The sequence below is a fragment of the Conger conger genome, chromosome 6 (assembly GCF_963514075.1).
Source record: "Conger conger chromosome 6, fConCon1.1, whole genome shotgun sequence".
Lineage (NCBI taxonomy): Eukaryota > Metazoa > Chordata > Actinopteri > Anguilliformes > Congridae > Conger > Conger conger.
In genome coordinates this window covers 38,634,078-38,656,096 of record NC_083765.1, presented here as the reverse complement: position 1 = coordinate 38,656,096, position 22,019 = coordinate 38,634,078, and the positions used below count along the sequence as shown (strand labels likewise).

General features: G+C 41.5%; 1 protein-coding gene across 7 annotated transcripts in view; it reads right to left on the bottom strand.

Annotated features, from left to right (window-relative positions):
* The window catches only part of LOC133131639 (myocyte-specific enhancer factor 2A-like), a 117,558-nt gene extending 100,310 nt beyond the window's left edge, over window positions 1-17,248 (bottom strand). The window contains exons 1-2 of one of the 7 annotated variants that reach the window (XM_061247019.1): window positions 16,713-17,248; window positions 3,733-3,853 (exon numbers count right to left, since the gene is read on the bottom strand). The gene's annotated coding sequence lies outside the window, so the exon portion shown is untranslated. The remainder of the gene's footprint in view (window positions 1-3,732; window positions 3,854-16,712) is intronic. The other 6 variants (XM_061247018.1, XM_061247021.1, XM_061247023.1 and 3 more) reach the window with 6 other exon arrangements.
* Between the last annotated feature and the right edge of the window lie 4,771 nt (window positions 17,249-22,019).

The following is a 22,019-nucleotide window of genomic DNA, read 5'->3' as shown; positions in this document are numbered from 1 at the left end:
CAAACCTTATTGGAGTCATGACTGGAAGAGAGTGGTATGGACACATTTTTGCCATACACTATTAACATGGAATGTTGGTGGCAACATGGAATGAATACAAGGAGAAGCACCTCAAATATGAGAAGCACTGTCAAATATGGAGGTGGGTAATTTATTGTTTTGGAGAGATTTTGCTGCCAGTGGTCCAGGGGCACTATTTAAGATCAATGGCAGAATGAATTCAATAAAGTACCAGGAAATCTTGGCAGAAAATCTGGTTGCCCTTGCTAGGAAGCTGAGTCTTGGTCTTGGAAAAACCTGTGGTCTGAACTATAGAGGGGTTATGCCAAGGATATCAATGATTCTGAAAAGTTGTTCTCTAACCTCATCACAAATTATAGGACTTGTAGCTGTCATCTTTGCCAGAGGTGTTTGCACAAAGTATTAAACCAGGCGTGCCAATAATTCTGGAGCCCACAGTATAGGAAAAAATATGCCAGCATTTTAAGAGTAAGAAACCCAGATACGCCAAAAGCCAGTGCTACACATAATAACCCTACATAATAATGTTCATAGGAAAAACTCCACCACCATTAAACTGTGGAAGATATTTCAAGATCCGAGTATAAATAAAAATGTCTGGATGAGACAGATGGATATCAACTCGATAACTGGCAAAAAAAGAAGAAAGTTTTTCAGAGTGTCGAGAACAGGTGGGGGCTAAACAAAAATAAAGCAGTCAGCTGGTGCGCATCTCGCAATTTAAAGAGCTGTTTTCCTACCTCCAAAGGCATTCGAGTTCAAACGTAACTGTAAGAACAGCAGGCCCGTGAATGTATGTATTAAAGTCTGATTCAACAAATATTCGCTTTTTAACCCTAGCCCTGGTGCGAGGGAGGAAGCCAGAGGGGCTTGATATTTATAAAGTGTGTGTGGTATAGGGAAGTCTGCCAGGCCTAGATCCGAGTCCCTCTGCACCCCGGGTTTAGAGGGAAGCCATCACTGCACATTTACGCCGGGCTTAGCTCAGTTTAAAGCATGGCTTCCAATCTAACAGAGACAGGGCTGTGTTTGGCACACTCCGAGAGAAGTCTATTTACGGTCCAACACAGGGGCCTTTCTCTCTGTGTCCCTGGGCATGAAGAGAATGAGGGAGTAGCTAATATTTGGAAACACATTTTTGTTAGATTTTTCTTTTCCCCGAAATATCTCCTGGCGGGTTTTGGGAGTTTGGCACCTCGCCCTGGATCCCCCCCCCCCCCCTCATGCCACCATGCTCACTGAGGACCGAGAGCCTGCTCCAAAGAGGAAGTCGAAAGACATCCGGCACATTCGATATGAGCACGTTGAGCACGATGCGAACTCATTCGCCTTTAAGTTTCAACTGCTTCTGTGCTGAGAAGACCTTGGCTCGCACCCTGTGGTTTATTTGTGGAATTTGGGTGGGCCTTACACAGAAATGGAGGCTCGGTGTGAGTCTGGGCCAATCGAGTCGCACGAACGCATCATCAGGAACTAAGAACTAGGAAGAGCGTGGAGAGGGGCTTACGCCTGACTTAAGTTCCACCCTGCACCCTGCCTCCAGGTCACCGGCAGCCAGTAATGAAACATGGAGTATGGGAGAGAAACTTATGGTGGGAGACAGAGAGAGATAAAGAGAGGAGAAGGAGAACAAGACGGAGAGTGTGCTGGAGCAGACAATGAAATCGTACCGCATTAAGCATCACGGAAAAGTACTTCACATTCATCAGAAACAGATGCAAGAGACATATTGGACGTGATTGTAACCCCAGCTTAACCTTAGCCTCGCCCTGAGGTACCCAGAAATACTAGGTGAAATACTAGGCGACTACACTTGTAATAAGATCTTGACATCTTATTAAGTATTAGCTTGTTTTAGGTTAATGTTTGCTTGACAAGTATAATTTTAAAATCTTAAAATTAGTCAAACTGTCTTTTCTAATTGATAATATTCTTGTCTTATTTAGCAAAAAAGAATATCAATAAGTATAAGTCAGTATAAGATATTTCTTAGTTTCTGCAGTGTACAAATTTTTCCACAATAAAAACCAATCAGACTGGCATTTGCATGGGCTGACACTGTTTGTTGTCATATTCTGTGTTCAGAAAAATAACTATATTGGTATTTACATTTATTTGCTGTTGAGGCAGTTTGAAAAGGCAAGCCCTTCAGATTGTTCAGTAGATGTTATCACCACAGACATCACAAATAATATCAGCATCATCTGCCTTCCTTTCACAGAGCTCACATGATTTTATAAGAACTCCACAAAAGCATGGTGCTGGTTTGAGGTTGAAGAAACACTCATCTTGCAGGGCAGATCAGTGCAGGTCCCATACACACTTCATACCCATGCAGCCCAACAGAGGACACACACTGTACAGGCTGCTGCCTATTGTGTGTCCTGATATTTTATAATATTTTATGATAAACACACATCTTTACATTCGGCAAGACCAATCAATCAATCAGAAAAAATCCTTAATTTTCTGGAACTGAGCATGTTTTCATGAGGTAATAAAAAAATGAGACTCAACGCTAGTTCAAGTAAAAGCACGAAAGAAGTCATGAAAGGAAATAACTTAAAACTGCAAGCTAATATCAAACTTTCATAAAACCATCTTCAGCTTAGCTGCAGAGCAGTAAACGATTATGAACTTCTCAAAATGGACGCCATAAAGTACGGAAAACATTGAGGCGCCACGGATTGCAGTGCAGGCTTGTGCTACTGCACCATTGGAAGAATGTCAATGTCAATTTGTAAGGGGAAGTGCATTAATGTGGGTGTGTATGTGGATGTGAGTGTCTGCAGAAGTGCATTCCAGTGCACATGTTAGTCAAAGCTTGTTATTGTGTCAGTGGAAGTGCTTTAATGTGATTTTGTCAGTGGAAGTGTGTTAATGTGAGTGTGTCAGTGGAAGTGTGTTAATGTGAGTGTGTCAGTGGAAGTGTGTTAATGTGAGTGTCAGTAGAAGTGCGTTAATGTGTGTCAGTGGAAGTGTGTTAATGTGAGTGTGTCAGTGGAAGAGTGTTAATGTGAGTGTGTCAGTGGAAGTGCGTTAATGTGTGTCAGTGGAAGTGTGTTAATGTGTGTCACTGGAAGTGCGTTAATGTGTGTCAGTGGAAGTGTGTTAATGTGACTGTGTCAGTGGAAGTGCGTTAATGTGTGTCAGTGGAAGTGTGTTAATGTGAGTGTGTCAGTGGAAGTGTGTTAATGTGAGTGTGTCAGTGGAAGTGTGTTAATGTGTGCCAGTGGAAGTGTGTTAATGTGTGTCAGTGGAAGTGTGTTAATGTGAGTGTGTCAGTGGAAGTGTGTTAATGTGAGTGTCAGTGGAAGTGCGTTAATGTGTGTCAGTGGAAGTGTGTTAATGTGTGTCAGTGGAAGTGTGTTAATGTGAGTGTGTCAGTGGAAGTGTGTTAATGTGAGTGTCAGTGGAAGTGCGTTAATGTGTGTCAGTGGAAGTGTGTTAATGTGAGTGTGTCAGTGGAAGTGTGTTAATGTGAGTGTGTCAGTGGAAGTGCGTTAATGTGTGCCAGTGGAAGTGTGTTAATGTGTGTCAGTGGAAGTGCGTTAATGTGTGTCAGTGGAAGTGTGTTAATGTGAGTGTGTCAGTGGAAGTGCGTTAATGTGAGTGTGTCAGTGGAAGTGCGTTAATGTGTGTCACTGGAAGCGTGTTAATGTGAGTGTGTCAGTAGAAGTGCGTTACCGGTAATGGGAAGTTTAAGCTCACCTGTCAGAGCAGTTCTCTCCACACAGCTGGATCTGCTTTATCCAGCCCCTCAGAGTCCTCTGGCTCTCAGCTTCTTCTCTCTGTCTTCAGCTTCTCAACCACCCCAGATCCCTGGGAAAAACTGTTCAGAGAGAGCAAGAGATAGAGAGAGAGATGAAGTGGGGGGGAGAGAGGAAGAGAGAGGGAGAGAGAGATGGAGAGATAGAGGGGAGTGGGTGAGAGAGGAAAAGAGAGGGAGATAGGGATAGAGATAGAGAGAGGGGAGTGGGGGAGAGAGGAAGAGAGAGGGATGGAGAGATAGAGAGACGAGTGGGGGAGAGAGGAAGAGAGAGGGGAGAGAGAGATGAGTAGAGTGAGATGGGCACAGAGCAATGGATGGAGGCAAATATGCAAAGAAAAAGCGAAGGGAAAGAAAGATGGGAAGTAGGTGAGACAGAAAGAAAGGGATGGATGAATGGAGCAGGAGAGGGATGGGTAGAGAGGGAAAGACAGAGAGAGAAAAGAGAGAGAGACAGAAAGGTCCTACTCAGTGATTTCAAGGCATGGCATAAACAGGCCTCTTCCTCTGGAAGCCTGCATGAGCAACAGATCACACATGCACACACACACACTCTATACTTCCCTCTCTGGGGGGACACACAGTCAGCAAGCATAATGTTGCTGACACTCCACCCTAGAACCAGGGTTTAATGTTCCTGACTTACACTCCACTCTGAAAGCAGGGTTTAATGTTCCTGACTTACACATCACTCTGGAAGCAGGGTATAATGTTCCTGACTTACACTCCACCCTGGAAGCAGGTTTTAATGTTCCTGACTCACGCTCCACCCTGGAAACAGGGTTTAATGTTCCTGACTTACACTCCACCCTGGAAGCAGGGTTTAATGTTCCTGACTCACGCTCCACCCTGGAAGCAGGGTTTAATGTTCCTGACTTACACTCCACCCTGGAAGCAGGGTTTAATGTTCCTGACTCACGCTCCACCCTGGAAGCAGGGTTTAACGTTCCTGGCTTACACTCCACCCTGGAAGCAGGGTTTAATGTTCCTGACTCACACTCCACCCTGGAAGCAGGGTTTAATGTTCCTGATTTACACACCACCCGGTTCTTTGGGGTCTTTAGCAATGTCTTGCATGCCTTTGGTTGAGACGCACCCAGTCATAGAGGTATTCATGAACAATGACCAGATGGAGTGTGCATTTATTGATGAGGCCCAATTTCTGATGTTGGTGATGCTTCTGACGGCAGCTGGAAAAACAGCTGGTAGTAACTCCACTATCCCCTTGTACACTGAAGTCTGGTGATTCCCTCAGGAATTTGATTGTGCAGTTTTGAAAATTCTAAGTTTCACATCGTTGCGCAGGGCACTTCCCCAAGGTGTCTATTTTCATGTTTCGTTTTTACTTTGCATCCGCATTGTTTCAAGCCTCAGACAGCACCTCCTATTAGAGTCTGACCTCTGATTCCTGTATTTTTCATCCAGTACTTGTATGCTAAATGTACATTTGTCATTTGTTTCCTCAGAAATTTTTCTTGTTTTGATCATGTCCACTGTTTAGATCATGCAGTCAAATATTTTGTTCAGAAAATCTAACTTACTAAGAAAGTATTGTTTTTTGCCAAATACTTTTGGTAATCTTGCTCTCCTTCTCACCATCTTTATCTCTCTCTCTCTCTCTGCTTCAGTTGCATGGTACTCAAAGTCACTCTTTTGATTTAAATGTTTAAAAAATGAAAAGGTAATGTTCCATACTTGTACAGCCGACACAATGTGCCATGCCATGCCATGTTTGGTGGGGGGCAACCTATAGCTAAGGCTAAGTTGCTTCACTGGAACCTAGAAGGTTCTACAGTGTAACCACAATAAGACCCGTGTAGCTGTGGGCCCTTGAGTAAGGCCCCTAACTCCACATTGCTCCAGGAAGGATTGGCCCCTGCTTAGTCAAATCAAGAGCTGCTCCTATTTCCTTGCCAAGAGCCTCTAAAAAGACGCCTGTCCCCGTGAACCTGGGCTATTTTTGTTTACCATCGCGCCAGGAATACCTCCTCATTACAGACGAGGAGGGAAAATAACAGCCAATTACACGTATGTATCAGCCCGTATCTGTCACCCTAGCCTATGACCCTCCCCCCGCCCTGCGTCCTGTCATGCCGAAACGTCCGCAGCGTTCACTCGACGCTGCGGAGGGACGCGCGGTCTAATGAACTCATAAACTTTCCCTCAATACCGTCAGTTCACCGCGCCCCATAAATCACCAACAGCAGGGATGACGACTGCATTATCTCCGTCCGTGCTGACCTGAACATCCATGTCTGGATGAGAGCGTCTGCTAAATTAATGTAATGTAATGAACACAACCATCTCTCTCTCTCTCTCTCTCTCTCTCTCTCTCTCTCCTATTAGTATGGAGGCTTGTGCCATTCTGAAAAAATCAACAAAGGTTTTCTGGACTCTGTATGACTGATAGAAACATTTTAAAGGACAGTCCAAAGGTATTTATACCAAAGGCAATCAAATTCTACTATCAAGACTAGTTACTGAAAGCTGTCTTATACCTGCACCATGAAAGTGATTGAATACACCTGACCAATTAGAAAAAGCCGAGAAGCCAACTGTCCAATTACTTTTGGCCCCATAAAATGGGAGGGACTATGGATATAAATGGATGTAATTCCTACACGGATTGCCTGATATGGCTGTAAATGTGACAAATCAAAGGTGACAGTCTGCACTTCATATTCAAATTCTAATGTGCTGGATTACAGAGCCAAAAGAACAGATATTACACCACTGTCCAAATACTTACAGACTAAATTGTATAAGGTTCTGATGGTCGTTTTAATTAATTAAATTTACAAAAATGAAAACCTCCAAAATTTAAAGGAACATTTCCAATTGCAAATCAGATGAGAACAGAAAAAAAAACAGTTTCTCTGATACAGTTACAGACCACCATCCTTTATTTATATTCAATGATACCCTGGGCTTTTCTCTTGAACATTACTGGTAGATAGTCCTACATCCAATGTTGTGTAATGCAATGACAAACCTAGATACAGTAGGTCAAATATCTTGTTCTTCTCATTGCACATCATGATACTCTTAAGGGCATTTTGGATTTTACATCCCTGGATGTATCCCTGGAAGACTGGAGTTGTTACCATTATTACTTCCCCAGAACACCTTCATAGGCCCTTGAAAATAAACCCCTGAGAATGTAGAGAAATAGAGAGAAGATGGGGGCACGGATCCTTCAGACACACCGGATACTCACCGGATACCCAGCTTAACACTGGAAGTTCCACCTCCCTATCGATGAAGCAGAAAACGTTTAATCTGATACATCTACTGGAAATGGAATAAGGGGCATGACCTAAGATGGTACCGTGGCAATGAACATTCTGTACCATAAAGTACTCGAAACTTCTCCCGGCTTCTTCTGTAGTCCTGTGAAATGTTGGAGCTGAATATCGAGTTAGTGTCTCGAGTCGAACGTGATGAAGTTTAGGAGGTTGTGGGGTAGCCTATAGCCTAGGGTCTAAGGTGCTTGACTGGGACCTGGAAGGTTGGTAGTTCAAGCCCCAGAGTAGCCACAATAAGATCTGTGCAGATCTTGAGCAAGGTCATTGCTCCAGGGGGGGACTGGCCCCCGCTTAGTCTAGTTAACAGTTAAGTTGCTTTGGATAAAAAACGTCAACTAAATTAGGGAAACGTAACCTCTCTGAACCTCACGCAACAGGATGGAAGAAGATGGTGTGGGTGTGTGTGCGTGTGTGTGTGTGTGTGTGTGTGTGTGTGTGTGTGTGTGTGTGAGGAAATCTGGAGAGGGGGTGGTGGCAGGGGCAGAGGGTGGACCCATTCCTGGCATTGTGGGTAAAGTGCCAATGGGCATGCAGAAACAAGAACGCAGAACTGCACACCTGACAGATATGCCCTCTTGAACAAGTCGGATACACAGGAGAGAGATAAAGTTAAAAAAGCAAATAATGAAGCCAGTCCTGGCTATATAAAATCAATCAAAAGTTCATCTCATTCATGGAACATGAGTCTTCTCTCCTCCTTTTCCTAAAAGTTTAAATAAAAAGCAGGCACTTCAACAGCAGATTGAAATTCACACGAACTATAAACTCACATACACGCACTGCTGGTGAAGGGAAAGCGGCCAATCAAATTTTCAGGGCAGACATTATTACATTACATTACACATTATAGGCATTTGACAGACACTCTTATCCAGAGCAACATACAACAAAGTGCATACCCATAACCAGGGACAACAAAGACAAGGATGTGTGCCTTATAGATGAATTGTTTTTATAAAACACAACGCAAAATAGTACAGACTGTGTGCCCCCAGCACCACACCCCTGGTTTGCTTGTGGTGCTGTGAATGATCCAGTCAATACCTCCAATCACTCTTCATCAGTGAGATCTCAGTTGGCACACTCGCCGCTCAAGTGCTAAAATAAGGTAGCCTTACTTTTTTCAGCCACAAAACCAATGCTCAATACCATCTCCAGTGCATTGCACATTGGTAGGGCAAAGAGCCTGAGAATGTCACAATAGTATAATTCTCACAGTGCTGTGCACAACCTAGCAAACATCCCACAAAACACACGTAGCACAAGTTTTAAAAAGCAGATGTACACCCCCTCCAGTATAAGAAGCTACACAAAATGCAGTATGAAAGTGACTGGAAAGGTAAATTCGTGAATGGCTTCAAACTACATTGAACGGCGTTATTGTGGTATGTATTAATCATCAGCAAAATTAGATAAATCAAATGCACTGCAATTTCAACTTAAATTGGTTCAATTTATTACCAGACTCTGAGCTACTGTGTCAGGTACCTTGATGACATTATGAATTCCCTGACCTTGTGGCCAAAAAATGTTTTCTTCTGATTGCATATCTCCACCCATAGTTTCAGGAGATTTGTATATATAAATTTTATAGAGATATTTGTAGTATAAGCTACGAGGTGGCATGTGCTGTGGATAACACTGCTGCTTTGCAACAACAACATCAAGGGTTTGAATTCTGACTGGGGGTCTCTCTGTGAGGAGTTTGCATCTTGCTATTTTTCAGCTCTTAATCCCTCTACTGACCGTATCCCTCTTCCAGACTACCTCCTTCTCCAGTACGCTTTACTTGTAGGTGGTACATTTAGGGGAGTTGAAGAGGGAGGTGGGGTGATGAGACAGTCCAGACCACACCCATACAATCCTGACATACAGAAATGTGTGTTATTGTAGTTATTGATAATACTTTGAATAGATACTCTGAATAGAACAGATTTGAGTATTTGGTGGATGTGTAGTGGACACATCCCTCTGTGATAATTTATGGTAATTTCAAAAGTTTCCAGCCAATTCAGTCACTTTAACCTTATTGATTGATATTAAGGTCAACTGTTTGTCAACCTAATACAGTGTCAAATGATGATGGAAAATAAACATGAGTGTGCAAAGAGATTTCATAGAGTGTGCCGTGTGCTTGCATCCTAATTATCTTGTGTATCGCCCTGAATAAGCACATTTATATAAACTAGCATGCTCAGCATTTATGTTTCTCAAGAGCTTTAACACACAGCAGTAAAAACAGACAAATTGGTCTATTGACAAGAGCGTTGTTTTAACAGACATTGGATTTTATGTTATAATTCCATATGATATTTCTATCAAGCTTACCTTTGTACATTTACATGTAGTAAATTCACCCAGCAACGTATGCGGTATTCGCAGGCCTTTAGCACAGGCATACAATTACTTTATACCATTAAGTATATAATTACATGAAATGGCACTCTAATTAAATATAATATCCACAGTGTTAAAAGATTAAAAAATGATGCACCTGACACCAACAGAATGTTGAACAGCTTTGTCTTAAAATGTCCACTCATAAGTCCACACATGAATAATTTATCTGTTGGTAAATTGTAGATTCCATTGTTGGCCTGAGATGTTGAAAAAAGGAATGTAAAGGGATTAACTCCAGAGCTTTAGAACATAATTTAGTTTAGTTGAATAAAACTTCCCTTATTCTTTGAATCTGATGTAGTTTTTCTTAAACTTTATGATGTTTTATCTACATGTTTGTTTGTTCTTTTTAATACTAAAATCATAATTGAATTTTTTCTTTGAAGAAAAAAATATCTGCACAAACTTTGTAATGTTTCCAAACTCAAAAATGACCAATAATTTTGTTGATAAACACAAATACAGTACAGTATCTATTAGGAAAATCCTGATGAACTGTGCTTTGTGACATCACTCATCATTCTGTAAGACCTTCCAAATCTTTCCCAGGACTAATTCAGTTGGCAGAACTTTCGATGACATCTTGAAGAGGAAGTTTGCTTTGACCGGTTTTATAAGTTTTGCAACACTCCTTTGGAACATGTTTCCTCAGCGTGCAGTGGGTTTGGGAATGTTGGTTCTGCTAGGTTGATGGTGGCGTAACAAGTTGAAAGTAGGCTCCACGCAGCTATCATACCTGAAATGTGCTGATGGTTCAGTTCATTCCTGTTTATGTTTAGAAACATTTAGGCTTCTTGAATACATTTTAACCCCTTATGTTACACCTGCCCATATTCGGCCCAGAGTGGGTTTATTTGCATTCAATCTAGTCACAAAACATACCATTTTAAATTTTGGAAATCGGCAATCGACACAAATTATGGTGAACTTTATAATCATGGTAAGGGTCCAGAGAACATAATCCACAGCAGTTTTAGTTCCCAGAAAACATGCTAACTTCAAGAAACATTGACAGAAAGCCCATTGTTTACTTAGCAATTCTACAGAGTAATTACCACTGCTGTTTGTTTCACTGTTGCATACATGTCAAGAGTACTGTGTACATAGGAAATGTTACTATGTCCGGTTTGAGCAGACTCTCTGGAAAAAGATGAGTCCATCTACTGGTTCTCCGACCAGTGCTGGCCATCTATTTCCTCAGTATAGCCAATGGGTCCATTTTTTCAAGCGACAACTCAGCATGGACTGCCAGTACACTGCCAGCCAATGGCAAGCTATTATAGCAACAACTGAGAAACATTTTAGCCAATGAAATTACAGTACATTTGTAACAGTGTATATGTTATTAGGCTTGCATTGTTTCTGTTTCTGCATAAACAAAACAAATAAAACATATGTTCATTAATGTTCAGTATACTTAAATAAATAAGCAGTAGGTGTGATTTCAAATAATAAATGCGCCATTTAAAATTGTGGGATGTGTTTGACATGTTGATGGGGGTGAAAAAAACTTCCATGGACCTCAATCAATAGATTAGTAAAATTGATAGCTAATGTAGTTATTTTCTAGAAACTCCCAGACCTGCTGCTGCCAGGGGGGCAAGGGGAGAGCAAGAAGAGCAGCTCATTTCAGCACACTTCATCCACGAGAATAATATATAGTAAACAATATGCAGTATTGTATTCGATACCTCTAAAGACCCATAATATCATTTGGTGACCAAATGTCCTTTTGGAGTCTCCAAATGGCCTATTTGGAAAGCTGCCCAGAAATAGCTTAGAATAAACAATGCTGTACACTTATTTTGTCGGTATTGCCGACAAATCTGAAGCAGGATTTGACCAGTATTGTGGCTGTGGCTTTATTGTGTTTCTAAGCTGACCAGGCACAGCCACAAGCATCTGTACCCACTCAAAAATCATACAAGTGAGAAAAAACCTTTCACTCCACTGTGTTTAATCTCCTGTACCTTTGTTCCAGTAATATTTAGGGTAATTCTGACTCTTAATAAATAAATCTCCCAAGGGTTATCTCTAGTCAAAAGGATTTAGAATAGTAATCATTTCATTGTGGGTAGGTCTTTTTCAGATTTGTGTTAAAAAAAGGGGGCACTACATAAGGGGTTGAACTCACATTTGATCAATTTGACAAATTCAAGCAGAACAGGTAAAATCATGGGGAACATAGGATTCACCTTTTCCGTTCAGCACAAGGGCCTAGGAATACTATGGCAATCCAGTTGAAATGTATGCGGGGGAAAATATATAATGACAATATTAATAGCACTGTTTCCTTGGAAATCATACTGGTATTACACAAAGTCACATTTGTTTGCTTAAAAACACAAGGCAAGCCTTAGATCAAGCAAATGGCTATAACTAAGAATTTAAAATACAGCCAAGGCAGTGTAATTAACTGTGAATCGAGTGTTTTTCATACGTGTCCTGTTCAAATGATTGCCTCCATGCCTGTTTAGTTACATTTTTTAAATGTCTCCCTTTTAAAAAACCCACATATTAAATTGCACTCTGTCTTAATTCCACCGTACCCCCAGAGACGCCATCCCACCTACAGTGAGTACTCTGCTTAACACATTGCTCACTCAACAGCAAATGCTTAAAATAACACAGACTTCTTCACAAACTCTCCTGCCCTCCATGACTGAGTCGATTTTGGAACAGGCAGCACAGCAGCACGGTACAGTGAGGGGGGGGGGGGGGGGGGGGGATGTGTAGGAATCCATTTGGGATAGGCCCACTACTCACTGTACAGGTAGCATTTTCCGTTGGCTTGGCTGGAATCTTTTGGCCTGAAAGTTAGAATATGCATTTTGGAACAGTCCAATGGTGCCTTTGGAATGCTTAGGCATACTTAATGAAATCTTTAGGTTTTGACAGCTGGTACCCAAGAATGAACATTAAATGCAATATGCAGCTATGGAACAGATTTGAGGCACATGAAAACTGCAACCTGTTTGTAAAATATGTATACACAGATCCTCGGACAACCAACATAAAATAGGTATACTCATAACATAATTTTTTACTCGTTGTAAAAGCTTACAATTTTTTTCTAGCAGCTAAACTGCAGCGCGTATACGAAAACACGCAAGTTACCCGTTTTCTTTAAACCTCCTCGACCAGTTGTCGGCGTTAGGAGCGGGCCTTGCTTCCATCACGCAGTTGCTGATGACCGGTCGTAAAGCCAAGCTCTTCGCAGACAAACATATCGGTATCACGGCAAGCACCACTCCTGAGGTCATTTTCATAACAACACACCACGAGCAGATTACCTGTCTTCTGAGGCCTGCAATTACTAACCAATGCAGACAAGCGCCGTGCCAGCCGGCCGGGAGTGATTTATATGGCGGCCGCGGTCCGCGCGCCACCAGATTCAGACAGAAACCGTTATATATTGAAGGCGCCGATTAAATATTGATGAAATAAATATATAAATAAAAAACAATGACAGGCGCATGAATCAGACTCCTGCTAGTTATTACTCATTTAGTTGCCGAGATTTTTTTTCCCCTCACGTGCCAAGAATTTTTTTTTTACCAGTCGAGAACACAGCGATTGAGTAGGAGCCACTGGTACAAAGGAAAATATTATTGCTTAATCTTCATTTGTCAGTCCTTAAAATACAGAATGAGAGCGATTCATTCAACCCTTTCAGGGCGGAGACTAAGGCAGAGGGGGTGCCCAAAAAGGTCTGTTATTTTAACCCACCCCTCAACCCTCCCTAAAACCTGAAATAGTTTTTAAAAAGGAAGAAAAGAAAAAAGAAAAGGTGCCGGTTATGCAAACAATGAGTTAACAGGGAACTTGTAGCTACCAAATGTCTTATTTGGGACAGGTGAGACTTTTTCTGACAACAATGTTTCTTATAGATCCCAATGACATTGCTTCCATTGTGCATATAGCTAAACACTCAAAGAACAAATTCTGCACTGGATGGTTTTAATAATATTCAGTGCTCATCGCAAGTGTTGTGGATTGTTTTAGACTAGGTTACTCCAGGTCCGAAGTGAATAACTGTTCAAAGTGTTGGACTAAATGTGTTCATTTGTAAAGAGAAGCCACACATTATAAGCAATTACATAAAGATTACCTATGAAAAGTGATTTGACTTATTTGTATGCCTATATAACATTCAACCATTCAACTCAACAGGGCGCTCAGTATTAAGAGAGTACTGTATTCACAATGCTTTCACCCTGTTTGCAGGCAGGCAGCAGTATGGGCACACTCGAAACCAATCACATACAACAGTTGCCAGTGCTGCATTCTTAAGTGGGTTTTGAAAAGTGCAGCTGGCTACACAAAAAAAAACAAAAAAAACACAAGTGGTGCTCCTCTACGGACCAAAGGCAATCCTGTTCTCCCAGTCCATGTCTGGAACGCTTGCTAGTAGTGCAAGAAATCAAGAAGGAATAAACTAAACTGGACTCGGGAGAGAGGTCTCCATTCCAACCCTGCTTATAACCTCTCATATCCATGCTATTTTAATCACTCCCGGTGTCCCGGTGTTGTTGTTTTTCCCAGGCAATGAACGTACTCTTGATTTCGTTTGGTGAACTAATGAGACATACAATGCTTTAATTCATGTCTAGGGCAAGTATCAGCTCCAATACCAGCAGGCCAGATTCTGCTCTGCCCCAAATATGTTCAGAAGGCTCTTTCCCAATTTACTGTCACAGAAAGAGGTGAATTATAACGCAGAGGCCTGAGATCCAAGCTGACAGCAGATTCACAGAGTATTTTCGAGGAGCGACATTTTCCCTCTTATTAGACGGTAAGACGTATTTATTGAGCTTAATTAACTAAATATAGTGTATACTTTCATTACGAGACTGAGTTCAGGATGGGCAAGCTCTTCAGCCCAGAGCTCCCCAAGCAGACACATTTCATACACGTGACGTCAGATACTGAAGAGCAGCGCGCCAGGCATGGAGAACGGGGCTTTAAATCAGCGGGGAAAAAATCAATGCACCGTTGACTTCGGTAAAAATGTAAAGTCTCCTCCACCTAGCAAGATGCATTTCAATTAATGCTAGACGGTGTACGCTAAGTCCCTGGTCGGCACCATGAGTGTCACTGTTAGCAGGTGTCGAGCCGGGCTTTGAAGCTCCCTGCTCGGTTTGTTGCAGGCAACATGTCAATTCCGACGACTCTAGCGCAGGGAATCTGAATAAGCGCTTAAACTGTATATGTGGCGGCCTATAAAAAGGCGGTGGCTAAAAGCGTCCCACTACTTTGTATGTGATTAGGTACGTGCGATTATCGAAGAGGACCTCATTTGAGAACACGTTAAAACAACCCGCGAGTGATTGAAAAAATCATATCAGGACTAAAAAATAATAACATATATATTTTTTATTATTATTAACATTTTTACTTAAACTGAGGGATAAAACAAAACAAAACTATAGCCTCTTGCTCAACCCTTTGCTGTCTGTTTTGACAAGTTCGTGGCCTTTAGGTTAAAGATGAAATTCTGGTAAAGGTTAGGCTACAGGTAAATCAGAACTGTGGCAGCCGCTGAAATTCCGTTACTCCTCCAAATATGAATGACTGAACGTGGGCTCCAATAAAGCACCGGCAGGTTGCTGGTTCCAGATGTTACCGAAATGAGCATTCCCTGCATGAAACTCCCAGCGGACATGTAAGCGACCAAGCAGGCATGGTATTTTCTATTTCAACGGCACATAAAGCCAAGCATTTTAATGTAAACTGTCAATGGGCTTTGAATGCGCAAAATAAAAAACGATAGGTTGACGATAATATAATTAGATATGTAGGCTACGATGTACATATAGGCCCTATAAATACAGTGCGGTTTTGAAGGTAAACCATGAAACGGGCAAGAGTAAATTATAGGCACTTACAAAAGTAAGAGCTTTTGGCAACTTATAAAATTTTCGAAATACACTGTTGCTCGACCGTTCTCATTTTCATTAACTCATCAGAACTAACACTAATGGCTGAGCAACACAAATAGCTACAATATGTCGCCAAAATCCTGACAGTCCGGCAAATCACAGGAAGTGACAATAAACCAAAATCTCAAGCAAACAAATGTTAGTAAACAAAGTGGCAAAAGGGAGACGAATAGTGGCAAAAGGTCCGATAACACATTATGACACTGAGTCGAAAGAAGCAGTTATTGCTATGTTAAGCAAGATCCATTACGTCATGCGTGTTTTTAATACACAAACGTAGTTGGTAATCTTGTGATGAGGAACGATAATGTCTTTATTGCTTCGAGTTTACGTGACTGACGTAATATGCAACTGAACATGAAATAAGAAAGCATTCTATGTCATTACGCTTTGTTGCTGTCAGGTTCTTTTTTTTCTTTTTTTTTTACCTATGTTTAGGAAAACTGCAGGAAAAGTTGTGAGGGGGTGGGGGTCAAAATAACCGATAATAAGCGCGTGGACGATTAAATCTGACACAAACAACACCGGGATACATTTTATAGCCTGTAGCCTAACGGATGGATGTCACTGTTAGGCAACATATTAATATCATTATCAATAGCCTACGTCAAATGTCAAATAAACAGCAGCAACAACTGCTTAACAACAACAACAATAGGCCTGATGATGATGATAATAATAATAATAATAATAATAATAATAATAATAGGTAGCTTTGGTATGAACTTTCCTTTTCCGTTATAGTCGCCGACGGACGCTGTCAGTGCGCTGGTTTTTGCTCAACGTAGCCTATGTTGTGTTCTATAATATAGCCTAAACATCCGTAATATTGGCCAAGTTTTAGCAAAGCTGTTCTAACTGCCTAAATTATCTTCGTGGCATTACACCGTACTCGCATGTTATGCTTGCTTCAATTTAAGAGCAAAAAAGCTAAAATACGAACATTTCCGTGCATAAATAGCCTATAGAAATAGAAGTAGAAATAGCAATTCCGCGTGTAAATAATAGTTGGTGTTCCTATTCCCCTGCAATAGATACACAATATCAGTGAATCCTGGATTAAAGGTACAACGATAAAGCAGAATAAGTAGGCTATACTTTCTCCCCATGCTCCCGTATGAAGCACAGTTACCCTGGCGTGCGCAATATTGTACAGGGTGTCTTTTGCTTTTTTACTGCCCCGTTCACTCTCTCCGCTCTTGCATTTTCTCGCTCTGTCCCTCTGACACAGTCAAGTCCGCGTGTGTAACACCGTTGCTATTTTTTGCTACTCACCCTTTTTCTTCTCCGTCCGTTGCTGGATATAGATATTCTGTATCAATGACTCCAATAGATAGTGTGACATAAACGTACTCTTCACTCACACTGGTACACGGCTTCTATTTTTAGGGGGGAACTGACAAACTCAGAAGAACCAGCCTCTGGCTGGCTCCGCCCTCTTCGTCTGACGGACAACAGCCGAAGTCAAAGTCATCCTCCTACTCCTTCCTTCTCTTGATTAAAAAAACGCAGCCAAACTTATTCTAAAACTTTAAACATCGGTGATTAGGCCACTGTCAACAGCACCCAATCGTGGACGCTTGGTGGGCATAGCCTAGCAATCGAACCTGTGCTTTAAGTTTTATTTTGGCGTCGGTGTTACGATTTTGTGAGAGGGTAAAGGAGGGAAGAAAGCCAAAGAATTAGTTAAGGAGCTTTTCGACATTATCTTTGCCCAGGAAATAGCTTCATAGCTGACAAATGACGTCACCAAAACTGAAGAAAAAGGGGCTTTTTTGGAGCCAAGTGCGTTTTACACCGATTGGACTGTCAACAGCAAAACAAACTAATAAGAACGACCATATAAGTAAGAATAACAGTGTACGTAACCGCAAAACCATTAGGCTACATGATAGCCTAACCAAAGACATAGAGGACACGAAGCTTTTATGAGAACTGTTCTATAACACGAAGGCACGTTAAATATATAAACATTCGCAGGTGATTCTGCTCTTTTTTTGAATTCTCTTAATTTCGTCTCTTTATTAGTACTTTATTTGCTGGCGCGAGCCCCTTAGATACCATTGACGTCATTCCCAAGACGGCCACAACAAGGGTGTTTAGTTTTGGAGAGACACTTTGCTCATCCAATAAAAGAGCTGGAGGTTTTAGTATTAACCAATGGATTTACACTAGAGGTTATCGTGATGAGGCTTAGTCACGTGCAGAGTTGTGCGACGAGGAAGAGGTGTGGCGCAGAAATGTTATTGTTTTGCCGGGATTTAAAGGAGCAGTTACGCCTTTACGTCTTATGTGCTTTATTTTCGAAAGGTTCTGCAATTTCTCTAGGATATGGATCCTGGTAATTTTATTCATAAAACGTTGCCCACTTGTAATTAATTGACCTAAAACGTATTTTGAAAGGTTGCTTGAAAAAAACTGATTTGTCACCGACAGAGGGTGGAGAGTGTCAACAAACCATGCAGCTGTGCAGTTAAAACATCTTCAGTTCTCAATTCTTAATTTCGCCGTATCCGGGTTGTTTCATTTATACATCGCAAACCAGAATAATAAAGCCTATAGTTTTTAAGTTAAAAGGAACTAAAATCAAGCCAAAACTCTCAAGTGACTGTGGTTATATAGCTTTTGGGAAAAGCCTCCCCAAAAAGGCCAAACGGCCAATTGGCTTCTTGCAATAATGTAGTCACAAAGGACACAGAAATAGGCCTATAAATACTTTGGCACTGAAAAAGACCATCTTGTTATTTCAACTCAAAATTCATATTTTTAAGTTGACCTGATTTTTTGAGGACAACTGCCAAATTACCAGCTGGCTTTTCAATTACACAGATTGGTGCAGGATCGGAGATGATTCAGCCAATTTGGCTGCAAAGACTAATGTTGGCAGCGCTGTGCTTTCCCAACACACCATGTGAGACAGTGCTGAGAAAAAGTCTTTGCCCCCTTCCTGATTTCCTCTATTATTGCATATGTGTCGCACTGAATCTTTCGACAAAATGTAATAATTGACAAAGGGGAAACACAAAGCACATTTTTAAAAGGATATTATTTAAAAAAAGTAATAAAACACCCATATTACCCACATGTAATTTCCCCATTAGTTACACAATCAACCAATTAGATGAGTCAAAAGTGTAACACAGATCTCCTCATCATGGCCGGCCTAAAAAAGCAAACACAGCTTTTTGCAGTCAGAATCATAAGTCAGACATGGGGGTAGTAGTGTGACGGTATGGGGATGCTTTGCTCCCGCGGGACCTTGACAGATTGCAATTATTGAACGAACCATGAATTCTGTTCTGTACCAGAAACTTCCCAAGGAGAATGTCCCGTCCATGAGCTGAAGCTTAATTGGATTGAGCAGCAAGACAATGGGCCTCATGCAAGAATCACTCGTACAAACAGATTTGTTCTTAACTCACTCAAATCTCTTAAATTTCTCTTAAAACAGTGATGTTCTTGCATGAGGCCCAGAAACTAAATTAAAGTTTTGAAGTGGCATAGTGAAAGTCCTGACTTGAACCTACTAGCGATGCTATGGCAGGGCCTGAAATGAACTGTTCATGCTCATAAACCTACAAATTTGTCTGAATTAAAGCAGTTGTACAAAAAACAATGAGCAAAAATTCCTCCACAGTGATGTGAAACACTGATATCAAATTATAGGAAACATTTGGTTGCAGTCATTGTGGCTAAAGGTGGCACAACCAGTTATAAGTTTATGGGGCACTTACTTTTTCACATGGGTGATATGGCTGTTTGACAACAATTAAATGTATTAAATTATAATTTTATTTGTTTTACTCATGTTCACTTTGTCTCATATTATATTCTGTCTAATGATCTGTAACCACTCTGTGTGACAAACATGCAATAATACAGAAAGGGGGCAAATACTTTGTGTTAAACTCTGCTCAACTAGAATTGAAAACGGAATCTTATCACAAATGATGGGCATGCTGTGGTTTAAAAAAAAACCTGTTTCACTGGGTCATTTGAGTATTCCAACTGACTGGCTTTAAGTGCCTGCCATATAATAATACTTAGTAATTAATAGTAATTATGTAATGTTATAAAAAAGGGCATTTCAGGTTAATAAAATATAATGAATACAAAAAATAATGACTACTACAACTAGTAATAATACTAATAAGAAGAAGAAGAACAATAATAATAATAAATAATAATAAAAAACCATCATCAGAATCATCATGACATCATAATGGAAAAAAATCTATCAGGATAGTTGCTTTCTCCTGCTACAAGATTCACAAACTGATGGTAAAATTAAGGGGCACATTGTTCTCATCCCCACTTCCTTTCCTGCATGATGGGGGGGGGGGGGGGGTGACACCAAAATAACAGACACTGAATACATCAGCTGTACAAACCCCTCCACCAGAGCTCCCTCAGTACTCTGCTCACAGCGTTTGCTACAGCACGGTCACAGAACAGAGTGTGACTGGCCTCCTTGCACGTGTGGATTGAGTGATGGTGGAATCGATGGAACATTGGCTCAGTCAATTGCAATGAGTGAATGCAGGAAGCCGGAAACAATGGAAAATCCATCTTTTAACTTGTGCAGTGCCTCCTGCACGCCGGAGCCATGACAGTACTATCAGCATGATCAGTTAGGCCAAACACCTGCTTTCGCTCCGCAAATTAAATAGGCGGGCAAAATTTATTGCAATTACCAACATTCCGAGGAAATCACACAGTGCATTTTTATCTATTCATTAGCACAACCTTCCGGCAAAAATAATCGGGGGGAGGGACTGTCGCATCCTGTTTTTCTCCCATTGAATATGTAATTTCAATAACTTTTCATGCATTGTATGTAAAACACTTTCTAGGAAAGATTCAAACCAAAAGCACACAGAATATGCACTGCATACAGCGGAATATGGTACACCAGGGTAATATCCAATGAATGCAAGAAATACACAATAAAGGGAATAAAATAGTAAAATGAAATAATAATACAATTCATAAAATAAAAAAGTATAGAAGGTTGCATAGATAATTATAAGATAATTAGAAAAAACTAATTTCAGAACAGGAATGTATTTAACCAGCCCTAATATTCTCAGATAAAACAGAGTTTGGAGCTCAAACTTGAAAAGCCCACTCTCCTTTTGTTTTAAATTTGCGGCAGGGATGAGTAGGGTGGATGCTTTTGAATACAAGGACTAAAAGGTAAGAGCACTACAGGCAGTAGGCAGGGGACCTTGGTCTCCAGTTGAACAGGATAATCATATCTCTCCCTGGGTAGAGTGGGCAGCAGAGAGGGCATTGTTTTGGAGCCCACAGCCAACCTCCTATTACAGCACAGTAAATGTGCTCGAGGCCTTTATTTCAAGAGATGAAACATTTCAGGATTTAAACTCCCCAACCTTACATTTCATGTAAATCCCGCCATAAAAATGGCTGTATTTTTGACAGGTGTCAGAACCCGCCATCAGTCGGAGATTCCACGTTCTCCAAGCAGTTCACCAGTGTAATCCTCGTGGCTCATTCGTGGGCTTTGAGGATTAGCGTTACAGACTGCAGTTACACACCACCGGAGGGTGTTAGACCATTTTGCATTTCCATGCACTGCACCACAGTGAAATTGGGATCCTCCTTGGCCATTGGAGACCACTGTGACAGTCAAACGAGCCAGGACTTGGTGCGCATCTGCAGCGTACAAACACTTTTTCTGCCCGTTGTTTGTTGTGGTTCTTCAGAGAATGCAGCTGGAGGCTGCGCTCCATGTCGCGCAGAAAGCAGACATGCAGCTCTATTGTAGTCATGAGATCCCAGAGGACCTTTGCCCCCGAGAGCAAAGGGGAGAGGAGGAGCAATGGCGCAGCAACAATACCTCTTCATGGCTACCAGCCGAAAAGCTCTTAACAGACACTCTTTGAAATGCTCTCAATGGCTACATTCTGAACATGACTGTGCTCTTTATTGAAGACATGTCTTCAAACAAGCTAGCAGAATAAACGGTATCATAAGTGCGAGAGTCACGGTCACTGAACATGAACCCCTATCCGCTATGACAGCACGCAGGTCGATATGGCGGGAACACCCCCTCCTCTGTGAGTGACAGTTACCGGGCGCCGCCCAGAGCACTCAGCGGCTGCACCGCCTGGCAACGGGAGTGTGTGTTTCTGTGTATTTGTGAAAGGGTGGCCCTGCGGGGCTCCCACGTAGCCCTCTGTGGCTACGTGCTCCTCTAGGGCCCGCGCGATGCTCCACCCTGTTACCACCTCACACAAGCTCTGTCTGAGAGCACTGGTATTAGAAAACACACACAAAGCACTCACACATATTCACATACTGTATGTATGTACACACACAAAGCACTCACACATATTCACATACTGTACGTATGTACACACACAAAGCACTCACACATATTCACATACTGTATGTATGTACACACACAAACTGGATTACATATATTGACATACTCATGTACACACAGATACACACACACTCACACACACATCATTGTGCAAGCGCTGGCAGTAACCTCTTTGTCCACGACAGAAGGGTCTTGCTTCTGCAAGTGTGATCTGCAAGTAGTTAAAACCCAAT